The 23,217-nt window shown below is 37.8% G+C and overlaps 1 long non-coding RNA gene across 2 annotated transcripts in view; it reads left to right on the top strand.

Annotated features, from left to right (window-relative positions):
* The window catches only part of LOC103880484, a 190,096-nt gene extending 167,621 nt beyond the window's left edge, over positions 1 to 22,475 (top strand). For both annotated transcript variants that reach the window (XR_641558.4, XR_004179747.1), the window contains one exon: positions 17,144 to 22,475. This is a non-coding gene — a long non-coding RNA (uncharacterized LOC103880484). The remainder of the gene's footprint in view (positions 1 to 17,143) is intronic.
* Positions 22,476 to 23,217: the final 742 nt, after the last annotated feature.

Below are 23,217 nucleotides of genomic sequence, written 5' to 3'. Positions count from 1 at the left end.
TTTTTTTTTTTTTTTTAATTTATTTATTATTATTATACTTTAAGTTGTAGGGTACATGTGCATAACATGCAGGTTTGTTACATATGTATACTTGTGCCATGTTAGTCTGCTGCACCCATCAACTCGTCATTTACATCAGGTATAACTCCCAATGCAATCCCTCCCCCCTCCCCCCTCCCCATGATAGGCCCCGGTGTGTGATGTTCCCCTTCCTGAGTCCAAGTGATCTCGTTGTTCAGTTCCCACCTATGAGTGAGAACATGCGGTGTTTGGTTTTCTGTTCTTGTGATAGTTTGCTAAGAATGATGGTTTCCAGCTGCATCCATGTCCCTACAAAGGACGCAAACTCATCCTTTTTTATGGCTGCATAGTATTCCATGGTGTATATGTGCCACATTTTCTTAATCCAATCTGTCACTGATGGACAATTGGGTTGATTCCAAGTCTTTGCTATTGTGAATAGTGCTGCAATAAACATACGTGTGCATGTGTCTTTATAGCAGCATAATTTATAATCCTTTGGGTATATCCCCAGTAATGGGATGGCTGGGTCATATGGTACATCTAGTTCTAGATCCTTGAGGAATCGCCATACTGTTTTCCATAATGGTTGAACTAGTTTACAATCCCACCAACAGTGTAAAAGTGTTCCTATTTCTCCACATCCTCTCCAGCACCTGTTGTTTCCTGACTTTTTAATGATCGCCATTCTAACTGGTGTGAGATGGTATCTCATTGTGGTTTTGATTTGCATTTCTCTGATGGCCAGTGATGATGAGCATTTTTTCATATGTCTGTTGGCTGTATGAATGTCCTCTTTTGAGAAATGTCTGTTCATATCCTTTGCCCACTTTTTGATGGGGTTGTTTGTTTTTTTCTTGTAAATTTGTTGGAGTTCTTTGTAGGTTCTGGATATTAGCCCTTTGTCAGATGAGTAGATTGCAAAAATTTTCTCCCATTCTGTAGGTTGCCTGTTCACTCTGATGGTAGTTTCTTTTGCTGTGCAGAAGCTCTTTAGTTTAATTAGATCCCATTTGTCAATTTTAGCTTTTGCTGCCGTTGCTTTTGGTGTTTTAGACATGAAGTCTTTGCCCATGCCTATGTCCTGAATGGTACTACCTAGGTTTTCCTCTAGGATTTTTATGGTATTAGGTCTAACATTTAAGTCTCTAATCCATCTTGAATTAATTTTCGTATAAGGAGTAAGGAAAGGATCCAGTTTCAGCTTTCTACTTATGGCTAGCCAATTTTCCCAGCACCATTTATTAAATAGGGAATCCTTTCCCCATTTCTTGTTTCTCTCAGGTTTGTCAAAGATCAGATGGCTGTAGATGTGTGGTATTATTTCTGAGGACTCTGTTCTGTTCCATTGGTCTATATCTCTGTTTTGGTACCAGTACCATGCTGTTTTGGTTACTGTAGCCTTGTAGTATAGTTTGAAGTCAGGTAGCGTGATGCCTCCAGCTTTGTTCTTTTGACTTAGGATTGTCTTGGAGATGCGGGCTCTTTTTTGGTTCCATATGAACTTTAAAGCAGTTTTTTCCAATTCTGTGAAGAAACTCATTGGTAGCTTGATGGGGATGGCATTGAATCTATAAATTACCTTGGGCAGTATGGCCATTTTCACGATATTGATTCTTCCTATCCATGAGCATGGTATGTTCTTCCATTTGTTTGTGTCCTCTTTTATTTCACTGAGCAGTGGTTTGTAGTTCTCCTTGAAGAGGTCCTTTACATCCCTTGTAAGTTGGATTCCTAGGTATTTGATTCTCTTTGAAGCAATTGTGAATGGAAGTTCATTCATGATTTGGCTCTGTGTTTGTCTGTTATTGGTGTATAAGAATGCTTGTGATTTTTGCACATTAATTTTGTATCCTGAGACTTTGCTGAAGTTGCTTATCAGCTTAAGGAGATTTTGGGCTGAGACAATGGGGTTTTCTAAATATACAATCATGTCATCTGCAAACAGGGACAATTTGACTTCTTCTTTTCCTAACTGAATACCCCTGATTTCTTTCTCTTGCCTAATTGCCCTAGCCAGAACTTCCAACACTATGTTGAATAGGAGTGGTGAGAGAGGGCATCCCTGTCTTGTGCCAGTTTTCAAAGGGAATGTTTCCAGTTTTTGCCCATTCAGTATGATATTGGCTGTGGGTTTGTCATAAATAGCTCTTATTATTTTGAGGTACGTTCCATCAATACCGAATTTATTGAGCGTTTTTAGCATGAAGGGCTGTTGAATTTTGTCAAAAGCCTTTTCTGCATCTATTGAGATAATCATGTGGTTCTTGTCTTTGGTTCTGTTTATATGCTGGATTATGTTTATTGATTTGCGAATGTTGAACCAGCCTTGCATCCCAGGGATGAAGCCCACTTGATCATGGTGGATAAGCTTTTTGATGTGTTGTTGAATCCGGTTTGCCAGTATTTTATTGAGGATTTTTGCATCGATGTTCATCAGGGATATTGGTCTAAAATTCTCTTTTTTTGTTGTGTCTCTGCCAGGCTTTGGTATCAGGATGATGTTGGCCTCATAAAATGAGTTAGGGAGGATTCCTTCTTTTTCTATTGATTGGAATAGTTTCAGAAGGAATGGTACCAACTCCTCCTTATACCTCTGGTAGAATTCAGCTGTGAATCCATCTGGTCCTGGACTTTTTTTGGTTGGTAGGCTATTAATTATTGCCTCAATTTCAGAGCCTACTATTGGTCTATTCAGGGATTCAACTTCTTCCTGGTTTAGTCTTGGAAGAGTGTAAGTGTCCAGGAAATTATCCATTTCTTCTAGGTTTTCCAGTTTATTTGCGTAGAGGTGTTTATAGTATTCTCTGATGGTAGTTTGTATTTCTGTGGGGTCGGTGGTGATATCCCCTTTATAATTTTTAATTGCGTCGATTTGATTCTTCTCTCTTTTCTTCTTTATTAGTCTTGCTAGTGGTCTGTCAATTTTGTTGATCTTTTCAAAAAACCAACTCCTGGATTCATTGATTTTTTGGAGGGTTTTTTGTGTCTCTATCTCCTTCAGTTCTGCTCTGATCTTAGTTATTTCTTGCCTTCTGCTAGCTTTGGAATGTGTTTGCTCTTGCTTCTCTAGTTCTTTTAATTGCGATGTTAGAGTGTCAATTTTTGATCTTTCCTGCTTTCTCTTGTGGGCATTTAGTGCTATAAATTTCCCTCTGCACACTGCTTTAAATGTGTCCCAGAGATTCTGGTATGTTGTATCTTTGTTCTCATTGGTTTCAAAGAACATCTTTATTTCTGCCTTCATTTCGTTATGTACCCAGTAGTCATTCAGGAGCAGGTTGTTCAGTTTCCATGTAGTTGAGCGGTTTTGATTGAGTTTCTTAGTCCTGAGTTCTAGTTTGATTGCACTGTGGTCTGAGAGACAGTTTGTTATAATTTCTGTTCTTGTACATTTGCTGAGGAGTGCTTTACTTCCAATTATGTGGTCAATTTTGGAGTAAGTACGATGTGGTGCTGAGAAGAATGTATATTCTGTTGATTTGGGGTGGAGAGTTCTATAGATGTCTATTAGGTCTGCTTGCTGCAGAGATGAGTTCAATTCCTGGACATCCTTGTTAACTTTCTGTCTCGTTGATCTGTCTAATGTTGACAGTGGAGTGTTGAAGTCTCCCATTATTATTGTATGGGAGTCTAAGTCTCTTTGTAAGTCTCTAAGGACTTGCTTTATGAATCTGGGTGCTCCTGTATTGGGTGCATATATATTTAGGATAGTTAGCTCTTCCTGTTGAATTGATCCCTTGACCATTATGTAATGGCCTTCTTTGTCTGCAAGGCCGGCGGACCCCGCCCCGCCCCCTCGCGGGGACGGAGGGGCGCCGGGGGCCTCCCACTTATTCTACACCTCTCATGTCTCTTCACCGTGCCAGACTAGAGTCAAGCTCAACAGGGTCTTCTTTCCCCGCTGATTCCGCCAAGCCCGTTCCCTTGGCTGTGGTTTCGCTGGATAGTAGGTAGGGACAGTGGGAATCTCGTTCATCCATTCATGCGCGTCACTAATTAGATGACGAGGCATTTGGCTACCTTAAGAGAGTCATAGTTACTCCCGCCGTTTACCCGCGCTTCATTGAATTTCTTCACTTTGACATTCAGAGCACTGGGCAGAAATCACATCGCGTCAACACCCGCCGCGGGCCTTCGCGAAGATATGTCTTTTAGACACTCAGGACAACTCATTTTCAATACCAAAATAACAGAAAAAAAAAAAAAATCATCAGAATACTGACTGGTGAATGTATGACCAATAATGAAATGGGAAGGATTTTCTTGAGCCATATTATTTATATAACCAGAATATATTTATTTTATAAGATGAGATGAGACTATGCTAGGCATTTTGGGGGATACCCAAGAAGTAGAAATGCAACTAAATCCTAATTTATGCACAGCCTTATTTCAAGACCAGTCATTTTCTTGTAATAAAATCAGAGAGACAGCCCAGTGTTTGTGGCAAAATCGGCAAAGCTGGCTTCCACTTCTAGCTCCTCTCGGCTTCCTACCTGTGTGACTGGGGACAAGCCACTAAGCTTCGCTTTACCTACATTTCTCACCCATGCTACGGGAATGCCTAAAGATATTCAGAGAAGTGTTGGGAGAATGTTTCTCATATGGTTCCTGGTGCTTATTTGATCCTTACTTTGATCCTGGTGCTTATTTCATCTATCACATGTACCCGCCAAATATGTACATTTAGTATGTATCAGTAAATAAAGAACACAAATAAAAACTTTCACCTTTGCCTGCTAATAAAGCAACCATTTGTATACATAATAAATATTTTAATATGGGCTTGGATCAAGGAATCAATTAAGTGCTTTAATAAAGTAGAAATTAAGCCAACTTAAAAATATGAAAAATATACTTTAAAACAAGAAGTAAATTTTGGAGAGCAAAAGAAACAGCAATCAGAGCTGTGTGGTTATTCAGTGTGTAAGTTGGCACATTTCAGAATCAGACAGCTTGGGTTTGAACCCTGGCTCCTCAACTTTATCTGCAAAATGGGTATAATAACAGTATCAACCTCACAATGCTGTGAAGATAATACACTTAAGAGTGAGACGTTCAGGGCTCTGCCTGGCATGTAGTAAGCACTCAATAGCTAACTAACATTGATTAGTATTATTATTCTGACAGCTTAAGTAGTTACCTGCCTTGTCAAACTTCCATATGAAATGCCCTCAAGGCTACCATGGTTATCTTTCCCCGTGCGTACCACAATTCAAAATTCCAAAACTTAAAAAAAAAAAAAGTATTTGTGTAAACATTAATTTGGTGACCGGCTTCCTCAGCATCCTATAAACTCCCTGAAAGCAGGCCTCATGTTCTCGATCATCACCAATGCTTCTACAGTGCCTGCCCAACTTGCTAAGCACTGAAATTAACATTGAAAAATGGAATAAATGGAAAGAAAAAGATACATGGCTATCTCCAAGGGGTTTGTTTGTTTATTTGTTTATTTCCTGAGACAGAGTCTTGCTCTGTCGCCCAGGCTGGAGTGCAGTGGCGCCATCTCAGCTCATTGCAACCTCCACCTCCCAGGTTCAAGTGATTCTCCAGCCTCTGCCTTTCTAGTAGCTAGAATTACAGGCGCACGCCACCACACCCAGCTAATTTTTGTATTTTTAGTAGAGACAGAGTCTCACCATGTTGGCCAGGCTGGTCTGGAACTCCTGACCTCAAGTGACCCAACTGCCTCGGCCTCCCAAACTGCTGAGATTACAGGCATGAGGCACTGCGCCCGGACTCCAAGGGCTATTTTTAAAGTGTAGTTTGGCTTTAATTTTTCATCTTCATCCCATCATTTTCCTATTCAAAGTGTGTATGTAACACAGCACACTGAAGCAATATAGAATATTTATTAGCAGGCTGAGAAGAAGGAGAAAAGGAGGCCATTTACATGTAAATAGTATGCTTAACGCAGCCCCTTATGGAGAATGCCCAAAGGGTACCACCAGCTTCCTTAGATAGTAATTGGAAGCCTAATTCAGATAGGTTAATTGTAGGGTGGTAGAGATGTGTACTGGCCTGTGCAAAATAGCAAAGGAGAGACTGGCAAGCTGCCTCCGCTGGCTGCAGAATATAATAATATTACAGCATCCACTTCCTCTGGCTTTAGCATGTCACTAGTCAAGAGTAACTTGGAAGAAATGGAAATATTTCTCTAGATTAAAAAAAAAAAAACAAAAAAACTTTCTTATACTAAGAACAACTGAAGTTTTATCACTGGTCTTAATTAAAACTTTTGAAATTCATGAGGACCTGTGGGGTAAGAACTGAGTCTGTTTATCTCCCCTAGTCCAAGCTTTAACTCATATGCAAGGAGACCTGGATTTAAATACTTACAGCAACACTTACAAACAGTGTACCTCAGGGCACACTTTCTAACTTCTCACAACTTTGACTTACACTTCTGCAAATCATGGATAAATAGTATTTGGCTCACAACCTTAAAAGTTTAGATGAGATGATCAATGAACAACTAGTGTACTGTCTGTTACCTACTAAGTACTCAGGCAATGTTAGTGCTCTCTTCCTCAAGATGGTTGGCAGTTTCCTATAAAGTTAAACCTACCTTATGACCCAGCAGTTCCACTCCTAGATGTTTACCCAAAATAAATAAAAATGGGTGATCACAAAAACATTTATGGAAGAATCCATAAGGGGCAAAAACTGGACGGAAGAAAGCAGCCACAACTATCCATAAACAAATATGTGCTTTTATAGATAAGCAAACTGTACTTTTACCTACTGGATGAAACAGTACTCGGAAATGAAAGAGAATGAACTACTAATATAGGGAGCAACATGGATAAAGCTCTGAAACATTATGTTTTAGTCTGACACAAAAGATTATATACTATACTATTTTTTAATCTATGATTACAGAACAGACAAAATTAATCTATGAGGATGAAAGTCAAAACAGTGGCTTCCTCTGGAGGAGGAGGATCAGCTTCAAATAGAGCAAAAGAAATTTTCTGGAGTAACGGAAAAGTTCTATAAGTGGACTAGAATATTGGTTTTTGTGTATACCCATTTATCAAACTCCTCAATTCCATATGTAACTGTTTATACTTTTTACTTTATTAAGAAATAATTTTTTAAAATTAAGGGCAAAGATTGCATCTTTCTAGTGTTTTCCTACTGAGCCCAAAAAGATTCCAGACAAATAGTAAATGAGTACATTTGTTGATGTAAATGTTCTTGCTATATACACGTATTTGCATACCTTTACTCTTTGTATATGTCTATTTATACACTTGCAGACAAATATACATGGCATAATGCATACTTTACCTATGATACACCCCACCCGCTACCCTCAGCCACAACCATAGCAATACATGTGTTTGAAACTGGTCTCTGGCCATGTTACTTGCTGCTGGTTTAGCTCCTAAATTAAGTTGTAAACTGCCAGAGGCTGAAGTCAATTGTTTTTCTTTTCCTTTCTCTTACTCATCTACTATTGTTGCCAAGATGTAAATTCTTAGTAAGTGCACAAAGGAAGAATACAAAAGAGGGGAAAAAAAAAACTTTTTTTTTTTTTTTGAGGTGGAGTCTCCCTCTGTCACTCAGGCTGGAGTGCAGTGGCACAGTCTTGGCTCAATGCAACCTCTGCCTCCTGGGTTCAAGCAGTTCTCCGGCTTCAGCCTCCCCAGTAGCTGGGATTACAGGCGTGTGCCACCATGCCTGGCCAATTATTTTTTATTTTAATAGAGATGGGGTTTTGCCATGTTGGCCAGGCTGGTCTCGATCTCCAGACCTCAAACGATCCAACCGCCTCAGCCTCCCAAAAGTGCTGGGATTATAAGCATGAGCCACTGCGCCCAGCCAGAAAACATCTATTTGAAAACCACCTTAGTTTTCTTTTGAAAGAGTGTCCACCTCGGGAAATATTAATATATATTTTATTTTTTCTTTTTTATTGTGATAATTAGAATTAAATTCCTTTTTGTCAGTAATAATAGACATATCACTACAACAATAATTGGCCTTTTTACTATTTTACTATTTTTTACTGATTTGATTTAGTCTTGGATAATTTCTCTTTTATTTCCAGCTTTATGGAGGACTAATTGAACAATACAAATGATATATATTCAAGAAGTACGGTGTGATAATATATGTGTACATTTTATAATGATTATCACATTATATTCATTAACACTTTCAGTATTTTCATTACATAGTAATTATCATAGACTAAGAGAAGTCTAAAGTTTGCCTACCATGAATCATTAAAATGTCACATTTTGGCTTTATGACTTTTTCAGAAATCTATTCTATTTCGGTTTAGCCACTTAGGTCAGGCAAGAGAAGACTTACTTTTTTTTTCAACTTATGTTTATTTGTTCAAAGATTTTAGAGGTACTCAGGTGGGTTTTAAATACTCTGTCTTTTAATTTTTAAAATATTATTGACCCTGATTTGTAGTTTATTGCATAAACTAAGTTTGAATGAATAAAACTTCAGAAATCTGAAATTTATATTTAATGAGCCTAAATGTTTTAACTTCCAATTTGACCAATGTTAAAATTCTAGTATGAGACCACTTTAATTTAGGAATGTGTCCTATGAAGAGACCAAGAGTGCTGCCAGAAATGCTTTATAGTCAGAAATTCAGAGTTCCTTCCTTCCTTCCTTCCTTCCTTCCTTCCTTCCTTCCTTCCTTCCTTCCTTCCTTCCTTCCTTCCTTCCTTTCCTTCCTTCCTTCCTTCCTTTTTGTATTTTAGTAGAGACGGGATTTCACCATGTTGGCCAGGATGGTCTCGAACTCCTGACCTTGTGATCTACCCACCTCGGCCTCCCAAAGTGCTGGGATTACAGGCATGAGTCACTGCGCCAGGTTGAAATTCAGAATTTCATATAACATTCTCAAGTCACTGAGTTACTAAACTTCATGTAAAAACTTTGTTATTTTTGAATTATCTCTAAATTGTATACTATACCTTAACAAAATATCCTATTCTAATATAGGCAGAAATATATCCCAATAAATAAGAAATAAACTCATGAATTAATCCATTCATACAGCTTGTCCATTTGGGACATGCTTGATAAGTTTCAGGTATCATGTCAGGCAGTGATAATGCAAAGTTGAGTGAAATCTATCTCCACTCTTAAGTAGTAACTGTATTGATAATATATATAGTAACATTTGTTATCATTACTATAGTCATCTTGATCAAACTGGATACTATGTCTACGATTTCACTCCTGTTGCCCAGGGGCAGGCACAATAACAGCTTCACAAAGATGTCTACATCCTAATCCCCAGAACCTGTGAATATTTGCAAAGGGACTTTGGCAAATGTGATGCAGTAAAGGATCCTGAATGGGATTATTATTCTGGATAATCTGGATGGGTACAACGTAGTCATTAACTCCTTGTAAGTGAAAGAGAAAGGCAAGTGAGTCAGTCCAGGAAGATGTGGCAACAGAAGTAAACATTAGGGTGATATCATTCCTGACTTTCAAGATGGAAAGGGGTCATGAGCCAGGAAATGCAAGCAGTCTAAAAAAAAGAATTTGGATTCTTTCTTAGAACCTCCAGAAGAAACTCAGTCCTGCCAGTACCTTGATTTAAGACCAGTGATACCCATTTTAGACTTCTGCCATCTAGAGATGTAAAATAATAAATTTCTATTGTTTTAAGCCACTAAGTTCTGGTTAATTTATCACAGCAGCAATGGGAAACTAATAATATCTTCAATTCACTGGCCCCCACCCTCAGAAAATCTTCATAAATACAGAAATTTGAGTCTCAGTTTCTTTAGGTTCAAATAAAGACAAAGAAAGTTCAATTAAGTTTTACGAATCACATGCTTAATGCATCACTGCATGAACCTAACATCTCCTGATATCAATTCTACACTAGTTCTAAACTAGGAATTCCTCAGAGACAAGGTGATGATCCTATCAGTAAATGATGGCAATATAGTGAGTTTGAACTAAAGCAGAGGTATGTGCCATATGGGGTGGTAGTGGGTGATGGTGGTCGAGTTAGCAGCAGAAATACTCAATTCAGTAACAATGAGTGAGGCCCTTTTTAAAAGTATGTGTTTTTTTTTGTTTTTTTTTTGTGAGACTGAGGAGTCTCACTGTTGCTCAGACTGGAGTGCAGTGGCACCCTCTCAGCTCATTGCAGCCTCCTCCACATCCCAGGTTCCAGAGATTCTCCTGTCTCAGGCTGCCAGGTAGCTGTGATTACAGGCAAGTGCCACCATACCCAACTAAATTTTGTCCTTTTTATAGAGACGGGGTTTCACCATGTTGGCCAGGTTGGTCTCGAACTCCTGATCTCAGGTGACCCACCCGCCTTGGCCTCCAAAGGGCTAGGATTACAGGCATGAGCCACTGTACCCAGCCTAAAAGTAGGTTCTAAGTCAGGAATTAAGAAGGACTGATTTGGAAGAAAAGGAATCAGAAGACTCATCTGATAAGAGAGGACACAGTAAATAAATCAGCTTAAACTAGTCAGAGCCAAGTGACAACAAAAGCAGCCCACTGCTCATTATACCCTCATTATAATGCATTACTAAAAAACACACCCCCTTCATGATGTAACAGTTTATGTTTGACATAGCAACCACCAGAAGAAGCCGTATGTGGTAAAAATTAAAAATTTAATTAAAAATTAAAATTAAAAAAAGTCCTTCCTAGGTTCCTGGAAATCCTCAACTCTTTTCCCTGAAAGCCTATGAATAACCCTCCCCCTAATTACACATATTAAATGCAATCAATAAAACAGCTAACCCAAGACCCTCCCAGCATATCTCCTCTCTCAGATTGCCCCACTGTGTCTGTAGAGCAGTATTTGCAATAAGCTTCACTTTTCACTTTGCACTTGTGATTTGCTCTTGAATTTTTTATTGAAATCAAGAACCCACACCTTCCACAACTCCCTAGGGGATAGGAGGTTCTTGCCCGGCATCAGTTCTACTGTCATCCTATTCAAGAGATGAAGAAACAGGTTTATAGTGGATGGGAAATTTGCCACAGACGCACAACCAGAAAGTAGGCAGCCACAATTTTAAATTACGTTTGTCAGACTCAATGTTTAACTGTTACAAAAAGCAGCCACCTATAGTTTCTGGTAAAGAATTAAAGCCAGGGGTTGGTTGTGCTGGTGATAAAGAATGTCTTTACAGGAAAAAAATAGCTTCATCTAGATCGTGAATAATAGGAGGACTTGAGACCCAAGGTTGATTAAAGGATAAAAGACATTCCAGAAAATGAACAGCATGAAGATAATGAAACTCCACAAGACTGGGTGCGGTGGCTCATGCCTGTAATCCCAGCACTTTGGGAGGCTGAGGCAGGTGGATCACCAGAGGTCAGGAGTTCAATATCAGCCTGGCCAACATGGTGAAACCCTGTCTCTACTAACAATACAAAAAATTTAGCTGGACGTGGTGGCAGGAGCCTGCAAATCCCAGCTACTCGGGAGGCTGAGGTAGGAGAATCACTTGAACCCAGGAGGCGGAGGTTGCCATGAGCCGAGATCGTGCCACTGCACTCCAACCTGGGCAACAAGAGTGAGACTCCCATCTCAAAAAAGAAAAAAAAGAAAAAGAAACTCCACAAGACTTTGGAAAACCTCCAATGGTTTGAAATAAAAAGATCTTAAGGTTTAAGAGAGAATGTATTAGTCAGAGAAAGCTATTGTCAAAGCAAACCAAAATATCAGTGACTCGACACAATAAAATTGTATTTGTTATTTATGTCAAGGTCCAAAAAGAGTCTACCTCATCTGCATACTCTCTCTCATGGCTCTCCACCAAATCATGTTTCTGGGATCCAGAAGATTTACACTGTGTGGCGCTGACATCCCTTAGGCCTTGGAGTCCTTCTTACCAGCCATGTGAAAGGGGAAAAAGAAGAGTATTTGGAAAAGCCCAGAGGAGATTTTAAGATGTTGATTAGTATTTTCGATGAGTTGTGTAACAGTGTACAATATTCTGTGGAGAGAAAAGGCCAGTCTGATTCACAAATTTGTCTATTATTCAGTCTCTTACAGAGATTTTAAGAGTATCTTCCTGGACTAGTTTAACATGGTTCATATTCACTGTGGCTAGGTTAGAAAATTCCACCATCCACAGTGCACCTGGGAGCATCAGCCTGGTTTACCTAAAAGGCAGCAACATCATCCTTGATTTATTCAGCTCAGGTTAGGTTTCATCTTCTGAACAATTTTGACCATTATTTTGTTTTATTTCATTTTTGCCACTGACACAGTAATGATTAATCAGATAGTAACCTGGGCTATGCAAAGTTCTGTTTTGTTTTGTTTTCCTTAGGGAAAATTAAAAGGACACATCCTTATAAATAAGACCCATATTTATCAACTATAGGGGACTTCTATAGTGGCAAAGTAAAACAACGACTTTGAATAAAAAAGGGAGTTTGTCTCATTGAATATTTTTCTAAAGGGTTCTACTCAAGTTTAAACTTATATTATAGCCCACCTCCAATTTCAACATTGAAGTATAAGTTGTTTAATAGCCTCACTCTCTCTTTCCTTACCCCATCGCTCACCAGTTTCATTAAGACTGTCAGTTGCAGTTACCCCATACCTCAAAAACACTAGAGGGTTGAACTGAAGGACAGTATTTTTATCATTTTGGAAAATGGTATTATACACTTGTACACATTTTAATTTGAAGGGGTTGGCCTTTGGAATGGGAAAGATTTTGCCAGATGTCCAGCCACGTAACAAGAGAGTCATTACTATCCTGTTTCTTAAATGAAGAGTCAGAAGACCATCTAAGGTCTCACAGTTAAAAGGTGGAACCAGGACTCAAACCTAAATGTTTCTTATTTCAAAGTCCATGAATAACTTAAAATTAACTAATTGTTTTTACTTTGTATTAAGGAATAAAGAAAAGTTATTTTTTTGCGGTATATTAGCATATCCTGGGTTTCTGTTTATCTATATTTGAGTGGTTCTGTAAGAGGACGTTTGCAGATTTATTATTCAAAATATGCTTTAAGATTCTTCAATGAAAAGACTAAACAAGTTTAATCACAAAGTCTCTGTATGAGATTCCAGAAGGAATAGTCAGAGATTGTACATGCCATACACTCTAGTGGGGTCTGGAGAGGATGATTACAGAATATAGCATTCTATATTCTGTATCAATTAACACAAAAGACTAAATCAGGCCAACTATTCCAACTTCAGAATTGAAGTCCACATATTCCAGCTGAATAAAAATTTAGCAATTTTTTTCTATTAAAAATTCTTGTTTTCAATATTACCTAATCCTAACAGCTATATGAATCCATCACCTCATATGAAGTAAACTCATTTCCATTCTTTCTGGGAAGAAAAATAATAAAACCTCAGCTGCATTAATGCTAACAGCTTATCGAGAATGTTTAGAATAAACACAAAATTGTTATGATATTCTTTTTGTAATTTCATGGCAATATAATAAGGATTAGTATATGAACACTAGACTATAATAAAGAGAGGAAGTAAAATCAATCTCATATTTGCACCAGATAAACCTTTGAAAAGAGGTTAAAATGCTCCCTTAAATATCATAATAATTGGAATGTGTGAATATTTTTTTCTCCTTGAAGTAAGTCCCACTTATCAGCCTGTTACAGAAGGTAACAATTATGTTTTAGGTATAGGAAGATTGAAGACATCAAATTCAAGAAATGAAAAAAGCACTCATAGTCTTTTTTTTTTTTTTTTTTTTTGAGTCGGAGTCTCGCTCTGTCACCCAGGCTGGAGTGCAGTGGCCGGATCTCAGCTCACTGCAAGCTCCGCCTCCCGGGTTCACGCCGTTCTCCTGCCTCAGCCTCCCGAGTAGCTGGGACTACAGGCGCCCGCCACCTCGCCCGGCTAAGTTTTTGTATTTTTAGTAGAGACGGGGTTTCACTGTGTTCGCCAGGATGGTCTCGATCTCCTGACCTCGTGATCCGCCCGTCTCGGCCTCCCAAAGTGCTGGGATTACAGGCTTGAGCCACCGCGCCCGGCCCATAGTCTTTATATTATAATTTTTTTTAAGTCGTCACCTGCAGCCATCTGGGAAGACCAGCTACCCACCAGTAAGAACGTGAAGAAAAAGAGGCTCAGTTTCTTCCAATGTTTGCTGTGTCTTGCCTGAACTCTTAACTCCATTTAATGAAGTACCTTAGATCCTGCCTTTTTCGTCATCAGATACGCTAATTCTAAATATTCTTCATGGTGTTTCTAACTAATACCTGTAAAATATGATTTACTCTGCTTTGGCTCTGGGGTAGCCATTTTTCTTAGATACGAATTCATGTGCTAATGTCAACCCCAGTCGATATGGTTTGGCTCTGTGTCCCCACCCAAATCTCATCTCAAATTGTAATCCCATGCGTCAAAGGAAGGAGGTGATTGGATCATGGGGGGCGGTTTTCCCCATGCTGTTCTCGTGATAGTGAGTGAGTTCTCGCCAGATCTGATGATTTTATAAGGTAGTTGTTCCTGCTCTTGCTCGCTTTTTTTCTTGCTGCCTTGTGAAGAAGGTTCTTGCTTCCCCTTCACCTATCTATCTAGAAAAAAAGCCTGGAGATTGTGAATGTCTAATGGTCAAGGGTGGAGATGAAAAACTCTGAACCATTGCTCTGAATTTTGACTATGTTCTTTGTTTCATAAGCAGTTTATTATTTCTCCTAGGAAACCACTTTTATTTAATGTTTTGGAAGCAGTAGCCTACTTTTGTTTGTTGCAAAAGAAACACATAGCTGTACATCTGGTACCTAGAAACAAAACTTGTTACTTGTGAAGAACCTCAAAACATCCATTGATTTGAAGTTACATCGATAGACCACTCTTTCCAATCTTAAGATACATTCAAGGATAGGAGAGCAGAAAATCCTGAACTGTAGTGTTTCATGAAATAGAACTGGCATTTAAAGGGCATTTGAAATTCTAAAGAATTCTTTCATTAAGCAAAAAGCAGATTGGTAGTTGAAAATATCTGAAAATATAATAATGATAAAATTACTTTAGTAAATGTAATGAGAAAACCTTGAGACTTCATTACCATATATTGGATTCTGCCAAGCCTTTTTCTTCCCTAGAGTGCATAAATACAAATAAAACCAAATAAATTATAGGGAGGAAACTTCAGAAATTTTAGTGAAGTCAAATTGGCATTGATTTTAGAAAAACATAGGCTTGCCAGAAAAAATAAAGGAACAATTTCAGGTATTTATTCCTTTTAGTATGCTCTTTCTCAGTTATACCTTACTCATAAAACATAATTTTAGTTACATAGTTATAAAGAGTAATTGTAACAAAATTCTTATGTTCCATATGTGCTCAATTGTAAATATGTTACCAACATTATTATTTAGTACATATGGTGTTAAATATAAAACAGTGGCACATGTAATGCATGCATGAGTAGTAAATTTTATGTTAATTTTAAGTGAAAATACTTTTCATAATTTTAGAACCAGAAAAAAAGGCTACAGGAGGTATCTGTTCAGATGGGCAAAAGCATGGAGAATTATGTAAATGTGCAGTTTCCAAACTTTTGCAATTGAAAACAAATATAAACACATATATGTATATATGTATATGCTTATATACACATACATGTATGTATGTGTACACACATATACATATATGTTAGCTACAAAACTCTTGACAAAATCTCTTATGTTAAGAAGAAAACTATAAACATTTCTGATCTTAGATATAGGTAAGCTTTTTAGATAATTCAGTTATTTGGAAGAACAGCCTTGACCTTTATATGTAGTCATTTGTATACTTTTGAGAAAATTGGGATAATCTTAAACTCACAACTTAAAAATACCTTTTGTTAAATAGCAAAACATTAATATTCCCCATGTCATTTTTCTTTTTGTAGTACATTCATTGTTTTATTACAATTGATGATAAATTATAAACAATTATGTGAGGAACATCTTATTGAGTACATTTTTAGATATTTCCATACTCCATAATTAGGTCATTAGAAGAAGTTTTGGTAATTAGCATTGATGCAAAGTAAGGTTTCTCTTACCCCTTTTATAAATCTATGGTTTTTAAACTTTACTGTACATCAGAATCAACTGGTGGTTTTGTAAAAACACATGTCACTGGGCTTCATCCACAGAGTTTTGATACAGTACATCTGAAGTAGGATATGAGAATATTCGTTTCTAACACACCAATGCTGCTGAGCCAAACCACTTCTCAAAGTGCTGAGCCACTTTGAGAACCACTGTGACATATATAGCCAAATGCTAAAAACCAAATCTTTTAAAAGAGTAGTCATTGTAATGTTAGCACTTGTTGATTGAGAAAGTATGTGCACACATATGATTCAGGAATCCATTGCAATGATACTGAGGTCCCTCGAGGCAGGCAAGGGGTTCCTGTATCACAGGTCATTGATTTTTCTTCCAGTTGATTTCAAAACAAAACAAGTCTTCATTTTTCAGACTTTGATATTTTGCTATTGCCTTTTGAACACCAAGTTTGTTTGCTGATGAATAAATACTTTGAGTTAGCTTTGTGGTGCTGTGTGGCACAGTTAATTTTTCAGTTTTGTTACCAATTGTGATTACTGGAGAAGTATATTTTGTATATAAAACAAAATTTGTACAAGAATGCATACATTTCATTGCGTTAGGCTTTAATAGAGAATGAGACAACAGTGCAAAAGCAAAGAATAAGAAGTATAAGTATATGAAAAAAGAAATATACTGAGTCAAAAGCGGAAATAATTAGGAGTGTTGAAAGAGAATATGAATATATATCCTCCACTGGGTGCACAATGGACTGAAAGTGGTTGGCTCTGTGCAATTATGAAACAAAAAAGTAAGGCACATGTGCGTGTTGCAAATATAACATCAAATGATGTTAGGGATTGGGCTTTTGTTTTCATGTGTAAAGGTCTCTAGGAAGAAAACCCTAGAAGAGATGAAATAGTAGGTTTCATGAGCCAAATACCAGCCCAAATAATAAACCAGTTATTTATTATTAATGGTTGGACCAGATCTCTTACATATTCCACCATCATTTTCCATAGTTCTCTTCTTCAAATGGAGACCTTTTCTGATGAAATGAAGACTCTAGTCTGGAAGGGTAACAGGCCTTCTAACTCCCTATTTCTTCAATTTGCAGATGCCTGCATGGGCCCCATCTGATACATCAATCTAATCATTGTGAAGAAACCAGAAACTTGAGAGTGATGGCTGGGCTTGTTAAGACAGGACCAGTCATGTTAATTCACCAATTCATTGCCAGAAGCTTACAAACCTTTTGCTGTGCAAGTGTTCAAGAAGGGGAAGAATGAGCAAAACGTTGTCATCTCCCTTTTTATAATGCAGTAATGTTTCTCATTAGCTGTTTCAATCAGTTGTAGTTAGCCAATCTAATTAGTAATTCCTCGTACTTAGGTGATGGACTGAGACCAGGGGAGTGCCAAGAGCCAAAAAAAAACCAAAAACAAAAACAAAAAACAACCAACTGAATTATCCCTTGTCTCTTTGGCCTTGGGAGAAATAGTAGAGTAGCAGAAATCACCACTATCCAGTCTCCCCACCCGACACCCCACACAAACACAAGCCCACAATTATGTCTAAAGAGCAAGGTGCAATCAGGCGCTTTATACAATTTTAACTCTCTCTTGTAGTAAAGTCTATTCAGCACCTTCATAAAAAACAAAATTAACAATGCCTGGTATTCTACATCTGTACAAAAGTGCTCCTAGAAATGAAAAAATGTCAAGAGCTTTCTGAGTCAAAGCTGAGAGGAAGCAGGGGTCAAACTAGCAAAAGGAGAATATTTTGATACATCCTACATACACATTGTACCCCAATCCTGGCTATTTAACTGGATAATCAGATCATGAATAGAGCATGTGCACGCTTCAGGCACTGATATGCTAGGACAGTGCCTCACACAAAGAAAATATTTTTAGGTTGGCCTGAAAAGTTGCATGAAAATCTAATCTGATTTACAAACTAGGGGGCAGAGCCAACATAGTTAATAGAAAAAGGTAGTTGGTTAGCTTAATACAAATCGTTCTTGGCTTAAATGTGACAACATGCAAACATCATCTCAGTACCTGACACGTAATACATTTTTAATCTCTTTTGAAAAGAACATTTGTCAAGAGAGTATGTGCAGTGTCCTTTGTGTGCTTGAGAATCAAGAAAATAAGTGGACTGTGAGTAATAATTATGCCTCCCCATCTCATCATGTATTGATTTAACGTCTACTCAGCCTATAGTAGTATTCTCAAAGTGTGGGTCACATATTGCCCGATGATTTTAGATATGAGGTGAGAAGAATTTAGGTGGCACATACATATGGCATTATATACTTTTACTCACCTAAGAGAAAACATATTCTAGAAATAATCAATGGAAGTTAAAGAAAGTAAAAGGGCATGTCATATTTTATAGCTACTGTGACTTTCACATCAAATTAATACTTGCTACTCTTTCTCTCTCTCTTTGTGTGTGTGCATATACATTTAGATAGATCTATACACACAAAGATATACATATATATATCTCAACAAAATTGTCTGACTACATGTTCAGAGCCTTACACAGGTAACAGAAACAGAAAGTCAAAATAATACTTTTGTTCACAATGTATTTATTTTTATGATTACTTTCCTTTTATATTAGTACTGCAAAAATAAAAGTGAATAGAGTGTCTATTGGCCTTAAGATTTCCTTTTGAAACACATTTTTGCAAGTGAAAATTGATTTTGATTACAGAAAAAGAAATAAATAAGGAACAGTGCAAGTAGTTTAAAGAAATCACAGAAAAAGAGTTATGTATAAAAATTAAGTTTGGGGAATTTTGTCCTATATATATTCAAATTATCTCTTAGAATAGCCAACAGGCATCTCAAAATTAAAAGAGCCAAAGCAGGATTGATTCCTCATCCTTTCTACCCCACCTGTCAAGTTTTCTTAGTTCTTTCCCTTCTTAATCTTCTGAATTGCCATTCATGCTGCTCAAACTAAAAATCTAATCTTGAGTCTATTCTTACCTTCATCTCCACAATGAATGTTCCAGAAAGTCCTATTTAATCTACCTCCAAAACAATCTGAAACCATCCACTTAGTTCCAGCACCACAACTGCCACCTGGCTCTACCTCCTAATCACCTGGTGTGGCCTGACTCCCAGTTTCCACTGTTACCTACCAGCCTGCACAATGTATGTCCTATACAGCAACAGTGATCACGGAGAGCATAATTCAGACCCCCACTTTTCTCCGTTGACTTCTTATTACCCTAAGAATAAAATACAAAACATTCATGGCCTCCGAGGCCCTATTTAATGTTTCTCTACCTCTCAGACTTCATCTCTGTCCTTCCCACCAGCTTTCCCTCATCCACCATGGTTTTACCTCCTTAACATCAAGCACTCCAAGCTTGCTTCCATCACTGAGTCTTTGCAGCTGTCTGTATTTCCTTCCTCACAAAGTCTTATTCACTTATTTCTTCTTATCATTCAGATTTCACTTAGATTTTGCCTCTACAAAGAGGCTTTCCCTGGCCATACCATCGAAACTCTTTGAAAAATAATTTGCTTTTAAATTGTCCTATTTAATGGTCTGTATAACACAAATATTTTTTTCTTGGGCACTTATTTGTTTGTTATCTATTTCTTCTACTAACACAAGAACTCCAAGGAAATAGCACCCTAATCTGTCTTGTTTGCTGTGGAACAGAACCTGACACATTAATAATAAGAAACACTCAGTCATGATTAGTTATTATTATTACCATGCTGTTATTGTCATTGTATTTTTTATTTGGCTCCCTAGAATGGCCTATCTTCTAAAACACATTAGTGAATAAATGCGTTTTGGGGAAGTGTATTAGTTCTCTACGTTCCTGTAACAAATCACCATAAACTTAGTGGCTTGAAAAAACATAGATATATACCTATATAGTATCTCACACTTCTTTAGGTGAAAGGTCTGTTGGGTTAGGCTGATTTCTCGGCTCACCGTCTCACAAGACTGAAATCAAGGTATTGACCAGCTTACTCTTTAACTGGGGGATCTCAGGAGGAATTTGCTCCAATGCTTATTCAAGCTCTTTGCAGAATTCAGCTCCATATGACTATACGACTGAGGTCTCTACTTGATTGGTCTGGGATTGTTAGAGTCTAGATCCCCCTTTTCTCTTTCTAGATAGATGGATGGATGGATAGATAGATAGATAGATAGATAGATAGATAGATAGATAGATAGTGATAGACAATAGATAGATAGAGAGATCGATCCCATCAATTTTGTTTCTCTGGAAAACCCCAAACTAGTGTCAGATTTCTTTTAGGCTGAGAGTTGTCTGAGTCCTTAGAAGTTGCACATAGATGTCTTTCTAGAAAAGACCTAGGGCAGAAATGAACAATATAAGTGATGCAATTCAGATGAATGTGTCACCAAGCCATACCTAGAGAAGCTGGTTTGCTACAGCAAAAGTTAGATTCAAATAACTGGACTGGAGAAGCTGTGAGATGGGGCACTGGAGGCATCTGGCACATTTACTTATAAAGAGAAGTTATGTAGAAGAGGTTAAGCAAATCACAGAAACCCTTTCATCCTCCTGTATAAAACTGAAAAACTAATAATTTCCTTGCCTATTTCATTCTTATTTTCTTTTCCAAAAATTTAATTCTCAATTCTGTTGAAATTTTGAGTGAAAGGTCCACTCTGGATGTCAGAATCGTTGAAATTCAGTATCATCAATGGGAGGAAAGAAAGAAAAAGCAAACAGAATATGATGTTTCTTTGTCTTTAATGACAGAATTTTTATGCAATGCATGATTTATTAAAGGAATTTGAGTGTATTAAATCAGGACAAGAGAGAATGAAAATTCATATCCTGTTTATAATGAGGCTTTGAAAATGATGCCAATTCATTAAACAGTCACTTGATGAATATTTATTAAGAAGTTACTATACTCCAGGAATGCTACCGTGTCGGATACATTAGTGAATTAAATAAACATACTTCCTTCCCTCGTGCAGTTTGCCATCTAATGTGGGGTACAAATAACCTACCATGTGAACAGTCTGCTGGGAGACAAGAGGGTTAAGGAAAATTTTTCTGTAAAAATATCATATGACCTTTGTTCTTAACGAATATAGGGTTTTAATAAGATTCACTTATGTGCAAAATGCCAGGTGCAAGACACATTTCTCTATTAGCTTAGATCATGGGAATACAAAGTCAATAGACTCACAATAGTTTAAAAAAAAGGAAGGAGGAAAGAAAGAAAACAGCCTTGAATCTTGATAGCCAAAGTCAATTCTCACTGCAAATTAGAACCTCTTTCCAAAAATTAGTCTATCTTATGATGATTTACACAAAAAGAGGGTTTAGCGATCTCACCTCTTACCAGTACCTCCTCTAGTGCTTCATGATAAAGTGAGGTTAGTCACTGCCTCTTCTGCTTCTATATTTACTGACTTAACTAATTACTTCTCTGTATAACTCTTATTATGAGAGAATGATTGGGTTGCAAATCACTCTTTTGAGCAAGGCTGTTATGCCAAGTCCCTTATAGGCTTCTGTGCAATTTGTCAGGAGGCATTGTGTGTTGTGGCAACAGTAGGTGATGGCAACAGTAGCTAATGCAATAGCCTGTAGCTACTTCAGAAGGAACAACGTCAAAAAACGATAGATCCCTTCACTGCAGAGACAAGATGTATAAACACATTCTTTTATTTTTTATTCCTTCTTTCAGTCCACCAAAAATAAAACAAAGAAAATCAAAGAAAAAATGAGCATCCGGTTCTGTACCAAGCACTGTTCCAAGAATTAGAGAAAACAAAACTTTCTTTCCTTATTTCAGGTTTTTTCTTCTCCAAAAATCTGATTCTCAATGCCATTGACTTAGGAAAATATAGCTCATTACATCGCGGAGCTTCTTTTCTGTCTAGCAGGAGAAATTGACATTGAAACACAATTTCACTAATACATATGCACCTGAGAATTCACTGGAAATATCTTCGCTTCTTACGTCTGGTTACAATCAATCTCAGCTCATGCAGCTCCACAGCTGTATGAGTTCCTGTATTTTCCCCCAATTTTTTTGAGTTCTTGGGCTACACTGCCTTATTTTTCCCTCTACCTTTATACTTCTAGTTTCTCTTATCTGACTTGCTTCACTACTCTAACAGAAAATAGCATAAAAGTCAGTTGTTTCATTGATTTCTATAAAAAAATTCATTAAAATCACCATAGCCATCTTGAGGTTGATTTTATTGATGTTATTAGGAGTCATGAGGAGAAGTGAGATCTAACAGGCCATGACCTTCTGCAAACTTGCTCAATCTACAATAATTTTCTTTCTCTTATCCACTATTGGTTATTCCTCCATAAGAGTATTCTGATTCCATTCAGAGTAGCAATGCACTCTATTTCTTTCTTCTTCTTCTTTTTTTTTTTTTTTTTTTTTTGAGATGGAGTCTCGCTCTATCACCAGGCCGGAGTGCAGTGGCACGATCTCAGCCCACTGTGCAACCTCCACCTCCCAGGTTCTAGCAATTCTCCTGCCTCAGCCTCCCAAGTAGCTGGGACTACAGACAGGCCTGGCTAATTTGTATATTTTTAGTAGAGATGGGGTTTCACCATGTTGGCCAGGATGGTCTCAATCTCTTGACCTCGTGATCCGCCCACCTCAGTCTCCCAAAGTGCTGGGATTACAGGCATGAGCCACTGTGCCCGGCCCACATGCTATTTCTTAACTTCTCTTTAAAATGTTTGTGGTAGGCAATTTCAAACTACACCCTTGAGTAGCTTTCTGCCCTCTGGTGTGGGCTGGGGGTGTGAAGTAACTTATAATGAATAGGACATGACAGGAATGATAAGTCATCTCTTGTGAGATTAGGATATTTTAAAAATATTGCTTTCCGGCCGGGCGCGGCTGCTCACACCTGTAATCCCAGCACTTTGGGAGGCCGAGGCGGGTAGATCACGAGGTCAGGAGCTCAAGACCACCCTGGCTAAGACGGTGAAACATTGTCTCTATTAAAAATACAAAAAATTAGCTAGGCGTGGTGGTGGATGCCTGTAGTCTCCGCTACTGGGGAGGCTGAGGCAGGAGAATGGCGCGAACCCGGGAAACCAAGCTTGCAATGAGCCGAGATCGCGCCACTGCACTCCAGCCTGAGTGACACTGCGAGACTCCATCTTAAAAAAAAAAAAAAAAAAAAGTT

The sequence above is a fragment of the Papio anubis genome, chromosome 18 (assembly GCF_008728515.1).
Source record: "Papio anubis isolate 15944 chromosome 18, Panubis1.0, whole genome shotgun sequence".
Taxonomy (NCBI): domain Eukaryota; kingdom Metazoa; phylum Chordata; class Mammalia; order Primates; family Cercopithecidae; genus Papio; species Papio anubis.
This window is presented reverse-complemented; position numbering and strand designations above follow the sequence as displayed.